At 40.3% G+C, this 15541-nt stretch overlaps 1 protein-coding gene across 2 annotated transcripts in view; it reads right to left on the reverse strand.

Annotated features, from left to right (window-relative positions):
* The window catches only part of ZNF704 (zinc finger protein 704), a 247172-nt gene that overhangs the window by 193393 nt on the left and 38238 nt on the right, over positions 1-15541 (reverse strand). The window lies entirely within an intron of this gene.

Raw genomic sequence — 15541 nt, forward strand, 5'->3', positions numbered from 1 at the left:
TGGGTTCGATGCCTAGTTGAAGAACTAGGGCCCCACATGTCACAGGGCAAATAAGCACCCACATGCTGCAACTATGGAGCCCACAAGCTCTGGGGCTCATGTACCACAACTGGTGTGCCCATATGCTGCAAAAGTCATAATAATCTTTATCATTTTTGACTAAATGCAATGTTTAAGACAAATGTAAATTTAAATGTCAAAGGAATTATATCTGGTGATTTCAGAGTTTAGAATTGTGATGGATGAAAAAGGAGACTAAAGTTAAAAAAAGCAGATTTTGTATTTTGTAAGATGACTGGCACTGTTCATGAAGTTTAGAGTGACCCTGTTAAGCCCTGGGCTTCCCAGGTGGCTCAGCTGGTAAAGAATCGGCCTGCAAATCAGGAGACCTGGGTTCAATCCCTGGGTTGGGAAGATCTCCTGGAGAAGGGAATGGCTACCCACTCCAGTATCCTGGCCTGGAGAATTCCAGGACTGTATAGTCCATGGGGTCGCAGAGTGGGACACAACTGAGCAACTTTCACTTTTTACTTTGTTAAAGTTCTAAGTGTACAAAGAAGAGCTGGACTATCTGTCAACCCAGAGCCTCACTAATCAGTGAAGAATGTTTCAAAATGTGCGTGTCTATGAGACATTTCACAGGTCAGAGTCACTCTCTCATGAAGTCCATGTGTAGAGTCAGTAAACCTTCACTCACCCACTTAAATAGAAAGTATGCTCTTTTGTCTCTTTTTGATTTTAGGTAGGAGGAACAGCACAAAGAATATGATCAAGTAGATTTAGAATTTATAGAGCTAAAGCCACAAATATAGGGGAGTTTTCAGAATGAAATGAAAGTATGTGTGTTCAGTGAAGCAGAGACTGGCAAAATATGGTGTGAATGGCTAGAAATTCTCAGACTACGAGAAAACTTGAAGCTCTATGTTTGTTGGAGCCACAGAACCAGCTCTCATATGTATTCTCCTTGAGCCCAGGGGTGACTTGTGAGCCTCAGGATCACCGTGGCTGGAATGTATCTTTCATATGAACCCGGAGCCCTAAATTGAGCTCCCTGCTCTCGTTGGCCTGCACTTGTCAGGCAGAAGAGACTATCTTCCACGGTGTTCCGGCCACACTGAGGCTGTGCGTCACAGGACAATGTCAGTCACTTTGGTACATTTGCAACTCATTAAAAAGTTGCCATATTTCTTAGAATGTATTAATGAATGAACCAAAGTAAGAGTCCAAGAAAAATGAGTGCTTTTAAGAGCAGTTTCAATGACATCAATACTCAACAGAGAGGAATAAGAAACTATTTCATACTTCTAAAATTCAATACATTTTCAATAAAAATGTAGTTTGGAAAACTAATATAATTACAAATGTTTTAAATATCCATCACTAATCACTTTCAGTTCAACTTCTTCTGCCTGGAGGTGGAAGGGAGTAGGAGGCAGTTTTTTCACTTCTATAGCAGCTCATTCCCAACTATGTTACAAAAGGAATACGCCAAACATCAGCCACAAAAGATGAAAACAAAGGCCTGGCTTTGATGCTTATAAATAGTTTCTCCCTAAGTGTTAAGTATCACATTAATTAAATATTTAAGTAGTCATTAGTATTAAGTTGTAGCAATAATTGACATCCATACCTCCCCAGGGACCAATTCATCTGATTAAAAGAATTCAATCCAAAGAGAAGTGGGGTTGAGAGAGAATATTACAGGAAGGTTAGCTTTTAGCTTCAAAACTTTAGGCGAAAAAAACGGCATTTGAAACAAATTAATACAAAGTAAAATAAATTTCCTGTAGAAATGATAGTATAATTGTATATCATGCTCTTAGCTAAGACTTCATAATAAAGTAAGCTATGGTAATATTCAACAATGTAAGCTATAAATCTTCCATAATACATTCTAAACATAAAATTAATCTCTAAATGGTAATCAGGAAAGTTTAGCAATGTGATTAAATTCAAAGACTATTCAGCCCAGACTCCTTTTATAAAAGTGGAGTTAAAATGAGTTAGCTAAGATCAAAGAGGACAAAAAAAAATGCAGAGATGAGCAAGACATTTTTGATACTTTGAGTCATGTGTTCCACTGTTTGTAAGGCTGATGGAAGGAGCGGGTGACAGATGTAGATGTTCATTATATCTCTATGCTTTAAAGTTTACATATATATATATATGCTCTTTTTAATGTTCTTCCACTCATATCAGATACTACATTTTTTCAAATTTTAAAAGGAATAGTCACAGGGGAGAAGAGAGTAGAGAGAGAACATGAAGTCAAATCTTGAGACATGGGCTCAGAAATGGCCCAGAGAAATACGGTGGTGGCTGGAGAGGATGCTGAACCAGGGAGAAGGTTCTAAGACAGAAAGTAACAGAGCATGTCTGAATGCTGAGGCAGGATGGAAAGAAAGGGATGAGTGAGGGTTTGTAGGAGCACTAGAAGGGGGCAGGGCCAACATCTAGCCACCACACCACCAGCAGATCAGCAGAAGAAAGCAGCAAAAGGAAGATATAACCCCAATTCAATTTGAACCCCTATCAGATTAGCAGAGGAGAGCAGCTAAAGGAAGATAGGATCCCACTTACATGAGATTTCCAGAAAAGGCAAAGCTATAAAGACAGAAAGCAGACCGGTGGATTGCCTGGCGCTGGGGTTGATAAGGGAAACTGATTGCAGATGGACACCATAGAACTTTGTGCCGTGATGGACATGTTCTAGAACTAGACTGTACCGATTTGTACCATGCTATGAATTTATAAAAAAAAAAAAAAAAACCTGAACAGTATTCTTACAATGGGATGAACATTATGATATGTAAATTGTACCATAATTTACTGTTGATATAAAAAAAAAAAAAAGAAAAGAAAGAACCAAACCAGGAATAACTGGTGTAGAAAGTATATTTCCCAAGAACCCCCAGACCAGAAATTGGGAACCCATGCTGCAAACAGGCAGCCACGGAGTGCTATGACAACGCAGGCTGCTGCAAGTAGCTGTGCTAATATATCCTGTTCACAAGTAAGGCTGGCTAAAATCCAGTCCCTCCTCAAGCCAGGTCCCCAGGCCTCTTCACCCATAGAAGAGGGACATTTTTCTAATTCATTCATCTGGAGAAGAACTTTTTATCTATTTGCCCAAAGAGGGCACTCTTTCTTGTTTTTGTTCCCAATTTGCACAATGCCCTGGTGACAAAAGGAAACCTTTCTGGTGGTGTGGAGGGCCTGAGCCAAGTTAGCTTCCTTCCTTGAAGCTGATATCAATTAATGATGTGACTCATATGAGCTGATATTTTTAATAATAGAAAGCTAAGGAAATCTGAAAAATCTTTCGTATCATAGCTCACAAGGAGGCAAAGGGTTCAACAATACAAGATACCCAGAGAAAACAAAGAAACTCCCCAAATCTAGAAGAAAAACAGCAAAACTCTTAACTAGGAATTTTAAGAAGAAAACACAAGGCAGAGGTTTAGGAATAATCTTAGTCTAGATTTTTAAAAATTCGTCTCTTGCATGAGGGAGGATTAATCTGATTGTATCCCACAATGACGAGACTGTAAGTTGGAAGGCAGTACTATTTGATTCTGGTCTTCTAATTTCAAGATGGACATTGACAAACCGGAACAAACACAACAGGGTGATCAGGATGACAAAGGATCCTACTGGGAGGAACTGGGAATATTTCATCTAGAAGTCAGAAGGTTTAAGATTCACAGGTAGCAGTAGGGATAGTCACTCAGTCATGTCCAACTCTTTATGACTCCATGGGCTGTAGCCCGCCAGGCTCCTCTGTCCATGGGATTCTCCAGGCAAGAATACTGGAGTAGGTTGCCATTCCCTTTTCTAGGGGATCTTCCCAACTCAGGAGTGGAACCCGGTCTCCTGCATTGCATGTGGATTTTTCACCATCTGAGCCACCAGGGCAGGCCCACATAGCTTCTCTTAAATATGGGTAGAGCCCTCTTGAAGAAGAGGAATTTGAGTACCGTGTTTCTTTGGAATGAGGGTCAATGGCGCCCACTTCTGCTTCCAACTGACTCCATTTTGACCATACGGTTTACCCTCTCTTCCTCTTTTTTCTCACTCTTCCACCACATTGTGAATGAAACATTCTGTATCTATAAAGAAGACTGACTACTTTTCACCTGACTGATTTCATGAACTCATAATCTGTGAAGCAGGCATTATCTTAGAGACTATCTAGTCTCACTTCAATGTTTTCTTTTTCATTGTTCCTGTAGAGCCTGAGTGTACTTTTCATTTTTTTCAAACATTCATTTATTACAAAATATATGCTTGTTGTTAAAATTTCCATAAAAATGTGTGTAAAACAATATGGGGACAGCTTTATATTCCTCCCCTTTCTCCTCCCAACCCTGCCCAGTCAGGTCCAACCCCTAGAAAGAACAGCTTTTAACAATTTACTGCAAAGCCTCCACTTATTTAAAATGCATTAAATTCCTAACTGTGTATATGTCTGTTTGGGGTGTCTAAACATGAATGTACTGCATGTATCATTCTGCAACTTATTTTTTCACTTCACAATAAATCACAGGCATCGTTTCACGTTAGTAGTAAATGTACTATATTTAAGTTTTGAATACAGTAACATTTCGCAAGATCACATGGTTTAGCCTGTCTTTTCCTCCCAGACATTGAGGTACTTTTCAATTTTCCAGACATTGAGGTACTTTTCAATTTCTCATCATTAAACATAATGCCACAATAAATACCATTGTTGTATGTATCCATGTACCTCTATACACTTGTGCAAGTCATTTTTGTATGAAAAATTCCTGGAAGTTAGAATTGCTGAGTCAACCAACCAAAATTTTTCCTTATGGAGGGACAAACTGTGGGATATCCATACAGTGGACATACCACAATGTCACTAAAAAAGAAGAACATCAGAAAAAATCCATGATGTATTATGAGGAACACATTCGCTCGTGATTTACTAAGAGAAACAGGTAAGCTGCAGACTAATATATTAGGCAGGATTTCACTGCTCTTTGAAAGCAAAGTAGTTTGTTAAACAGTTACACACCTTATGGGCCAAGAAGGTTCTACCTCTTTCCTTATATAATTAGATACTGCATACACACACAGACAGACGCACAAACAAGTCAAAGCAGTGAGATTATGGGGACTTTTTAAACTTTTTTTAAGGTTTTCAAATTTAAAAAATTTAAACAAAGATACAATTTTATAGAGATTCACAAAAATTGTGAGGAATAATGCTCTTTGCTGGTCAACATATGAGGGAACTGGCACTCTCAATCGCTGTTGGTGGGAACATACATGTTGGAGGAGGCCAGCATGCAAAAGGCAATGAATTTAATGGTACATCCCTTTGATTCAGCAGTTCTATGTCTATGGAGAAAAAAATATCTAGAAAAGCACACAAGAAGGTTTAGCACAGAATTTCTTATATTACAAATATTATGGGGAATTAAATATGAACAAATAAAATGTATAGTTAAAAACAAAGACATATTTCTGTATTTATTGAAATGGAAAGACATTCAATATACTATTTGAAAAAAGGAAATCCAAATGAGTCTTATGTAATATAATCTTGGGGAGGAGGTATATATATATATATATATATATATATATATATATATATATATATGTAGAGAGAGAGAGAGAGAGAAACAATTCTGAAAGGACATTCCAAAATGTTAAGAATGGTTTTCCTTGGAAGCAGATTTACAGTCTAATTTTGCTTTTTACCCTGTTTGCAATTTTTACAATATTCATGTATAGCTTAGTATTTTAAAACCTATAAAGTTATTTCAAAAAAAATACACATTACTTTTATACAATTAAGTTTCTCAAGAATACAGCATTTACATAATAATTTTTTTTCTTCTACCAGCTTTCAGTTATTAGTATATATGCATATGCATGTGTGCATGCTCGGTCACTCAGTCATGTCCAACTCTTTGCAACACCATAGACTGTAGACTGCCAAGCTGCTTTTGTCCATGGAATTTTTCAGGCAAGAATACTGGAGTGGGTTGACATTTCCTCCTCCAGAGGATTTTCCCGACCCAGGGATCGAACTTGTGTCTCCTGGCGCTCCTCCATTGGCAAGCAGATTCTTTACCACTGAGTCACCTGGGAAGCCCATATTTGCCTATACTAAAGGGGAAAAATTAATTACTTCAAGCTATCCATCCAGTTGCACTATTACTTCCCTTGATCACCAGTACCTCTCAGCTATATCATACTACAATGATTACCACTGAATTCCTTCTTCCTACCCAACACAGAAGCCCTTCAACAGCACATCACAGACACACACTATATTCAGTGCAATTTCTTGCAAGAGAACAAAGCTTCAGTGTTCACTTATATGAGAATACTACCAATTACTAAGTTAACTAACAAATAAAATTCAAAATTTCTATTTTGATGAACAGCTTTTGTTTTCCTAGATAAAGATAAACTATATCTATAAATATGATATACTTGGGGAAATTGCAATTTTTTAAACAAGATGCTAACAGTATGTATTTCCATCTTGACTTTCTCTAAATGGTGTCCTTTGTAAACTGGACTAAAGCTCATTGGCTTTCTTCAATACAAAAACATCTGCTTTCCATAGGAGGACTCTAGCAGCACAACAAAAAAGAGAATGGCTTCTAGCATCAGCCCATTTACTCAATCAATCCTTCCTTCTGTCCACACTCAAGTGCATTCCAGGCTACCTTAAACCCAATACCCTCCCTATGAATATATGATAATAAGGTGCCAAAGTGCATGAGTCAATATTCACTCTCAGAAACTGTCCTCATTTACTCATCCCAACCGAATAAGATTTAAGGAATTGGCGTTGGAGATTAATTGGATTTCCAGGAATAATCTAAAGAAAGTCAACCCATTTGCCTTCTGGAACTTTCTGAATAGTAAGAAAGTAGTAGAGACATTTTAGAAAAGAGAATCACATTCAGGCCACAGCAAAATCCACTTTTGGGGAGCAAGCCACGGGAGACAAGGGAATGGACCACTTGACCAAGCAACTTTTTTCAACTGACTCTTCCATTCACCAGGCAAGCACACAGTCACAAATTTGACACATTATAAGAGAATTTTCCCTATTTCAGATTGTGCTTCCACACCTTAGTATTTATTTTTTTAACTTGCTTTAGAATACATAAATATGTATGTTTAGTGATTGATGACAATGACACATCAACCACAGTGTAGAGCATGTAATCAGACTCCCACATTTTAAAATATGCTACGAAAGAAGCAAAAGTTATATTAATAATAGGAACAATTGATTTTCAAATTAATTTAAAATATTGCAACTAAAGGTCATACTCAAAGAAAGACCAGACTCTTGAGTCAAGTGATAAAGACTGCGTCTAAAAATAGTCAACAGAACTCTGCTCATCACTTCAGATTAAATTCTTCACATTTCATGCTAGATACACAAGAAAATAAGTTGGACAGCAAATCTATCCAGTCCTAGTGATTAGTTGTAGTAGAAACAGTTTAAAAATAACTGCTTCCAATTGCTAGCCCTTTGATTATATTATTCCTTAAGCTCTCTGAAAAGAATGAAGTGGTTTTTTGACTGCTTTAACTTCAAGTTTATAATTTCTCAATACCAACACAGACTAACTGGCTGGTGAAAATCAGCCTGGTTTGGCAGTGTGATGATGGGTGAAAAGTAAAACAGAGTTGAGATCCTGTGATGGCAACCACAGCGCTACACCACTGTAGCCATCGATGTTATTAATGCCGGGATTCCTACAGGGACCTTCACCTCTAATATCTTGACAATTTAATGTTAAACAAACCATGACCTGGCATGCCTAATGACAGATTAGTCAGCCACACATTTAAGAAATTTATTGCAAAAACTTTTGGTGGAAGACAATTTGGCTGAAGTTTCAAACCTTCTATTAATAGTAACATCATGCAAGTGAGAACAAAGTATGTAAGTATTTAAAACACGCTTTCTGAAAAATTCCGAATAGAAATAACCATCCCTATGAAGTTCAATATTAAGGTCAAGCTGGGCTAAAGTCACCCACATATTTTTCCAAACAAATGTAAGGAGAAAGAGGAAACATCAGTATGGGTTGACCTCACTGGATTTAACTTTACTATAGAGAATTTTGAACTTCACACAGTAATTAGATATTCCACTTATTTTATATAAGTCAAAGTTTAATTCAACCAATCACACCCAGTTCAAGTGAAAACTCTGTGGCCTTTACCTTCAGAATATATCCAGAATCCAGTCACTTCTTACCACCTCCACAGTTACCATCTTGGTCAAGCCACCCTCATCTCTTGCCTGGATTGCTACAATAGTTTCTTCCCTGGATCCCCATCTTCTTTCTTGCCCTGCCTTTCCCACACCCCAGTTCCTTCTCAGTAGTAGTAGTAGCCACCTTATCCCACACAAACCAGAGTCAGATCATACGCTTCTTCAGCTGAGAACCTTCCAGGGACTCCCCATTTCATCCAGAATAAAATCCAAACTCCTTGCAATGGCCTCCCAGGCCCTGTTTGTTTTCCCTGCCCCTCGTCCCATACCCTTATTTTCTCCCTCTCCTCTTCTTTCCTCTATCCTTACCTCTCCCTCCCACACTTGCTGGCCTTGATCAGGCCAGGCACACCCCTGCCTCAGGCATTCTCACTGGCTGCCCCATCTTCCAGGAATGTTCTTCATACCTCCCACTGCTGGCTTCCTCACCCGTTCAGTCTTCATTCAAAAGTCTCTTTCTCAGTGAAGCCAACTCTGACCCCTCCTATTTAAATTTCAGTGCTCCTTACCCACTCCTCATCTCCCATAGTCTATTCTACTATTCTTCTACAGCACCTATAACGAAAGGTATAATTTACTATTTCTTATGTCTATTGTCCAGGATGTTTTTGTGTATTGATACTTCCAGTACCGAGAAGAGTATCTGAAACAGAGTGGGCCCTGAATAAGCATTTGGGGAACAAATAAATGAATGAATTTTCAGGTGATTATATGTGCTATATGGTAGCAACTACTAACAAAAGTCTAAGGAGGCTTGATGCCAAGTTGCTGGAGCTGCAAAGAGTAGAGTCATAGTCAAGAGAAATTTCCTAAGCTACCAAGAAAGAAATAGTGAATTGTGCTATAATTTGGAGAATAGGTGGAAAATAATTACAGGAGAGCTACTATATTAATCTTTTCTTTACCAAGTGTTCAGTTTCATTTCATGGAGGATTTTCTCTCCAGGCATACAGTCCTTATTTTATAATAAAATCTACAAAGCTCAGTCGGTAAAGAATCTGCCTGTGGTGCAGGAGATCCAGGTTCGATCCCTGGGTTGGAAAGATCCCTTGGAGAAGGAATGTCAACCCACTCCAGGATTCTTGCCTGGAGAATTTCATGGACAGGAGAGCCTGGCGTACAGTTCATGGGGTCGCAAAGAGTAAGACACAACTGAGTGACTCAACCACCAATAGGGTGGTTTTGCTTTTAAATTAAGGGACTCTGAACCTTTCTTCTACAAATATCACCCAGTTATATCAGGGCACACCTGTTGAGAGATGAGGCAGAATTTCAGAACCAAGTCACAGTTAAAGTTCTCTACTTCTCAGACTCCTTGGCAGGGGAGATTCTATAAGGGGCAGGACCCAGAGCAGCCTGGTCTCCAGGGAGGCCCAGGAATGCTTCCCCCTCCTGTCTGAGGCTCACAGCACAACCAGCCCACTTACTCTCTCTGTGAATTCTAACATCCACAGTCAAGAATAACAATGCTGATAATCACTGTCGTCTTTAATTTCTTCCACATTTGGCTCACAGAGACTATTTTTGCCAATGGGATTTGGGCCCCTCCGGAAGTATTTTCTTAGAAGTTTCTTTCTGAAGAAGAACAGGCAGCTGTGTTGCTGAGGGGCTGCTGACCTATAGAAGACTTGTCCACTCCAGCTGCTGTGACTATGTAGAGCCCAGAACTGAAACTCCTGCAGCCCCTGCCAGGAGGAGCTGGATCCCCAGACACAAGCTTCGCAGTCTCTGACCTCTTCTCACTGCAACTTCGCTCCAGGGGAATCTCACAGTCTCCATTCACGGGAACCTTCCTCAGCCCCTCACACAGAGAGGCTACCCCGGAAACTAATAGCACAGAGCCTTTTCCAAGTCCCTGCTGGGGCCCAAGCCCATGTCCCAGAATTCCTCTCTTCATTCCCACTGAGTGTCTCTGAGCAGCTCTTTCTCCACCTGGCCTGAATCCTAGGCACAAACACACACAGCAAACAAGAAGAGATTCTTGGCAATTCAAGGAGTGCATTAGAGTTCATTTTCTTCAGGGGTTACTGGTTTTTTTGCCATTGACCTGGGACCCAAACCACACGCTAAAATGTGATTTTTCTGACCAAACCACACATTTCTCCAAAGTGGTTAGAAAAGAACTTTTTGTTATCTTGGACAATGTAGTTCTGATACGTATAAATTAACCTTAGTGGCTCAGACAGTAAAGAATCTGCCTGCAACGTAGAAGACCAGGGTTTGAATCCTGGGTCAGGAAGATCCCCTGGAGAGGGGAATGGCAACCCACTCCAGTATCCTTGCCTGGAGAATCCCATGGACAGAGGAGCCTGGCGGGCTACAGTCCTTGGGGTCGCAAAGAGTCGGACAGGACTGAACGACTATCACTTTCACAAAGGGTGAATCAGTTTTCAAAAAGGACAACGCACAATTTCTCTGGGCACAGAGGACCAAGAAAATCCTTTCTTTCAGTAGCCTAGGCTGAGGGACCACAAACTGAGGTCCAGTAGCCGTGGAGGCTTGGAGTGATGGTGTGATCAGGCTGTTAAGGGCATGTGAGAAAGTAGAGGACACCAGGTTAGAGGGAGGAGGAAGGGGGTGCTGCTGGCTTTGGAGAGAAATAGAAACATGGGACGGGGGTGAGGGGGGCGGCTCAGAGAGACGAGGCGTCTGAGAGCTGCCAACACCCCTCCCCAGCCCGTCAGCATCCACACCCAAGCACACTGGTTGCAGGTTGTCTCTGCGCCTGCTCACCTGCCTCTCCCTTCTCATCACCAGAATCCCCACACCACCCACCCACCCTACCTTTCTTTTTTGCAAAAAAAAAAGATTTTTTTATTTTTAGTTTTTATTTTTTGTTTCTTTTTGTTTCAACTTCTTGCAACAAAAACAGTTGGACTAACTAACCCAATGCCTTGAATTCCTTTGGCAATAAGAACTATAAATACGGCTTCTCCAATTCATCAGTGGCTGTCACAGGCTAACACAACTTCTTCAATTTTTCAAGGCAGATTAAGAAGCCATTTTTAAGTAAAAAAGAATGCTGGTTGCTAAGGGTTCCTCCTGAAATAAACATTTTATTTAAATACAATTTGTCCTTCCTTTGAGCAGTAAACAGCAGGTGAAATTAAAAACTGAAGTTGAAAGCTAATGAATTCACATTTTAGCTTGAGTTGTGCTCTTAACTCACAGACAGCCAATTACTTCTACTAGCTGCACAGATGACTAAATAAAATCTGCTAATAAATGCAGCTAGAGTGTATTCAAGAAAGTAAACAGTACATACTAGAATAAATCTGTATATCTGCTTATCATAAATTTAATTCTTTAGAATAAAGGTCCAACAGGTATTTGGGAGAGTGGATGGGAATATGAGAGAGAAATGCCTCCCACTTCAACACAGTCCTTCACAAGAAGGTAGATGGCTCAACAGAAGAACTGGGCTGACCCAGGATAATGAGTGTAGCAGGATCTTAAGATAGAAAAGTGTGCTCGTGGGGTTTCAGTCTGGTCACGATCCTTCCTTCCTGCCTTGCTGCCTGTGGACTTTAGGCTTGCTTAGCCAGCTATAGTAAATATGCAAATATGTGTGTGCATGTATGTATCCATGCATGTATGTAGGAATGAATAAATAGAACACACACACACACCTCCTAGTGGTTCTGCTCCTGCTAGCACTCTGACTGATATAATATAAAACTTGGTATAAAGTAGTCATGCTCCCCCAGCCCTCTCCTCTAGTGTTCCAGATGCTAGTTAGAGGTGGAGAACAAGTTCTACTCAGTTTTGTGTCCCAGACACCTAATGTGTGCATACTTGGCACATTCAGGTGCTTGGTAAATGTTTACTTAATTAATGTAATTAGTGATGATAAGATGGCAATGGGACCAGCTTGTAAGAGCTGAAAGGAAGACTTGTAAATTCAGAAGACAAAATGATTCCATATTCACAATACTCTAAGGTATGCAGAAGACAGTAACAATAAAAATAGTAGTAATAGCAATAATACTAATGGCTATGCTTATGAAGCCTTTCCCTAGAGTAGGAAATGGCAAACCACTTTAGTATTCTTGCCTGGAAAGTTCCATGGACAGACAAGCCTGGTGGGCTAAAGTCCATGGGGTCACAAAGAGTGGGACACGACTGAGCGACTGAGTATGGTAAGCCCTTATTAAGTACTAGACATTGCATTAAAATTTCTTCATGGACATTATTGCACTCCAACCCAAAAAAAAACTCTAAGACGAGGATCTTATTATCTAAATTTGTTAAGGAAACTAAGGCACAGAGTGAGTCAGTTTGTCACTCAGTAGTGTCTGACTTTGAGACCCCATGGACTGTAGCCTGCCAGGCTCCTCCGTCTGTGGAATTCTCCAGGCAAGAATACTGGAGAGGGTTGCCGTTTTCTTCTCCAGGGGATCTTCACAACCCAGGGATCGAACCCAGATCTCCTGCACTGCAGGCAGATTCTTCACCAACAAAGCCACCAGGGAAACCCTAAAGCACAGAGAAATTATGTAACTGACTGAGGTGTCACAGATATTTCCCCTCATCTCTCTCTCCTCTCTTCTTGATACTTCCCATCAGCAATCAAGCATGCTCCACTACCCCTTATCTTTAAAAAAACAAAACAGAACAAAACCTTCTGACCTCTGATGCTGCTCAATTACAGTACCTCTACTATATTCCTGTCACAGTCAAGTTATCAATAGAGACATGTGCATGAGCTGCCTCCATTCCCTACCTACTGTTTACTCTTAAACTTATTGTCACTGATTTCTACTCACTCTGAAACAAACAAACAAACAAAAAAACCCATGCTTTTGCTAGAGTCACAGTGAACTATATATATATATATATATATTTCACTAAATTTAATAAATATACACTTTAAATTTTCCATTATTAATTTAATTTCCATTCTCTCAGTACTAAACACAATTAGCCTCCTTGAAGCTAACAACCAGCCTCTTCTCTCTTTATCTTCTTTTGACTTTATGATAGCAGGACCAGTTGCAATTCTTATTTGCAGAGCAAGACAACAGATTCTCTAAGAAGCCTGGAGGATCAGGCTGGGCTGCTGAACAAGACAACCACACAGAGCCAGGAGGAAGGTCCAAACACACCACAAGCCTGCACTAGCACATGTACACAGCGCTGCCTCCCACCACTCAAATCCCATGACAACAGGCACAGAAAGCTAGACTTCCACGACAGATGCCCCTGCAACTCTAGGAAACCGTGGCACTGTGTTTTGCCAGAAGATCAATTTTGCACACAGCGACCCCTCACTGCCTTCCTTGTGCCTCGTCACATGCCTCACGTGGGTACACTGCTTTGACAGAATCTAAGTCACACAGAATTCTAGCTGCAAGGTATTCCAGGAAGTTCCAGCCACAGAAGTACAGAAATATAATATAGGAAGGGGATGCAGAGGTATTAAATGAACCAATACACAATATTTCCCATGCCACCACCTGTTTCTGGACTTTTTTATTTTCTTCATTTTTTTAATTGGAGGATAATTGCTTTACAATATTGTGTTGGTTTCTGCCATACATCAACATGAACCAACCACAGGTACACACATGTCCCCTCCCTCTTGAACCTCCATCCCACCTCCCACCCCATCTCACCCTTCTAGGGTGTCACAGAGCACTGGGTTGAGCTCCCTGCATCAAACAGCAAAGTCCCACTGGCTATCCATTTTACATATGGACAAGTATATGTTTCCGTGCTATTCTCCCAATTTGTTCAACCTTGGACTTTTTTATTTTTTCCTTGCAGCCTCCTCTGTCTGCTACCCCCTGCTACATATTTTTAATCTATGTATTTTATTTCTATTGCCACCATCAATTTCTTTGGACTACGACAATAACTTCAGGCCTAATCTACCCATTTCTATCCTTAACTCCTCAGAATGTTATTGCGAGAATCAAATAAAAAGGTTTCATAACTTTAACATAGCATATAAAAATTAATGCTAATAAACTAGTGTTTTTAGTTATAACCATTAAATTAAAAAAAAAATCATTTAAGTAGGCAACTATCTATATGATTCAACTTGAAAGTGAAAGTAAGTCTTAGTCGCTCAGTCAGGTCTGACTCTTTGCAACCCCATGGACTAGAGCCCACCAGGCTTCTTCATGGGGTTCTCCAGGCAAGAATACTGGAGTGGGTTGCCATTTCCTTCTCCAGGGCATCTTTCCAACCCAGGGATTGAACCCATGTCTCCTGCATTGGCAGGCAAGTTCTTTGCCATCTGAGCCACCAGGGATAGTGCCATAAAGAGCCCTTGTCGAGATTACATTCCAATAGCTAAGAATCATGCCAGAAATTGTATCAACAGGGTTAAATCATATTTATATCGTTAACCCAGAATCCTTGGTTAAACTGTAAATATCCCAGGAAAAGGAGTCTATGTTTGCTGTGAAATCATATATTACTGGAATCAAATTCCAGCCCTGCCACTTGCTAGGTGGTTGACTGGGGAAAGTTTATTAACCTCTCTGCATTTCAAGGTCTTGTCCTCATCTATAAAATAGGGATGACAGGTTGGTAAGAAGGATCAAAGGGCAATATCCAGTGAAGTAACTGATGCATGGTGAATAGGCAATGAACTGTAACCCTTTCTCTCTGGCAGCACTTACTGAGAATTAGCTTGTGAGAGTAGTTCATATCCAGTTTGCTGATAAAGGAAAGAAAAAATGCTGTAGCAATCCGACATGCATCAAAGGGACCACAGACATACAGAAAGGAGGCTCTGCTGAAAAGAATGGGGCTCTGCTCAGAGAGAACGGATGGGTCACCAGGGGCAGCTAGAGGTACATAAGGCTTCTGGGGACCTTGAGTGATCATAAGGAAAATAAAAATAGCAATAAAACCAGGAAGGGATAAATAACGAAACCCACCTCTTTCTTAAAAGCTTTTGCCTGGAGTGAGCCCAATGGGTGTCATCAACATCTCTCACCATGGTCCAAATCATCCCGCTTCCTGAACTCTAACCTCACTCAAGAAAACATAGGAAATAGAATCCGCAGTGGAAGATGGGCAGGAAGCAGGAAGTGTTCAGTGACAGCACATCATTCCTTGTTTTGCTGTATATCCCAGAGCTTATTCAACAACAGTAACAATCGTCTTCACATCAGTGGGGTCCTGCATGAGTCTCCAAACCAGAGACAGAGGGCAGGCTGCAGACTGGGAAACATGCCAAACAGAGGTGAACCTTCTCACCTGCTGACATCTGCTTTCGTCTTCAACTCAAGAAATGAGCCAAGAGAT

This window comes from Cervus elaphus, chromosome 21, assembly GCF_910594005.1.
Source record: "Cervus elaphus chromosome 21, mCerEla1.1, whole genome shotgun sequence".
NCBI classification, from domain to species: Eukaryota; Metazoa; Chordata; class Mammalia; order Artiodactyla; family Cervidae; genus Cervus; species Cervus elaphus.